This window comes from Octodon degus, unplaced genomic scaffold, assembly GCF_000260255.1.
Source record: "Octodon degus isolate 3935 unplaced genomic scaffold, OctDeg1.0 scaffold00093, whole genome shotgun sequence".
Lineage (NCBI taxonomy): Eukaryota > Metazoa > Chordata > Mammalia > Rodentia > Octodontidae > Octodon > Octodon degus.
The window spans coordinates 8679902-8680375 of record NW_004524669.1 but is presented as its reverse complement, the minus strand read 5'-3'; positions in this window follow the sequence as shown (position 1 = coordinate 8680375).

Genomic DNA, 474 nt, shown 5'->3' with positions numbered 1-474 from the left:
GAGAAGGAGGAGAAGGACAAGGAGGAGGACAAGGAGAAGGAGAAGGAGAAGGAGAAGGAGAAGGAGAAGGAGAAGGAGAAGGAGAAGGAGAAGGAGAAGATTTTTAAAGAGAGAAAAACAATCTTCAGTAATCGAAGCCAGGGCACCAGTCCGGTCGTGGCCTTGAAGGAGCCGAGTAGAGGTGGCCGTGGCTGGTGTCAGGGTCATCAGCTCCTTCACCTGGGGTCGACCTCAGTGCCCACACTGATATAAATAACACTGCTTTTAGTTTTACAGGAAAATTCCCATAAGCAAAAACCAAAAGCCAAAACACCAGTGAGCAGAGTGGTGCAGGGAGTGTCTTACAAGCCTCTCTCCTGTCAGGCCCATGGCTGGTGACAGTATTCGCTTGGAGTCTGGAATCGCCCCGCACAGGGATGTGGAAGACGCCAGCCATGCCCAGCTCTGGGTCACGGGAACCTCGAGTGACTTGGG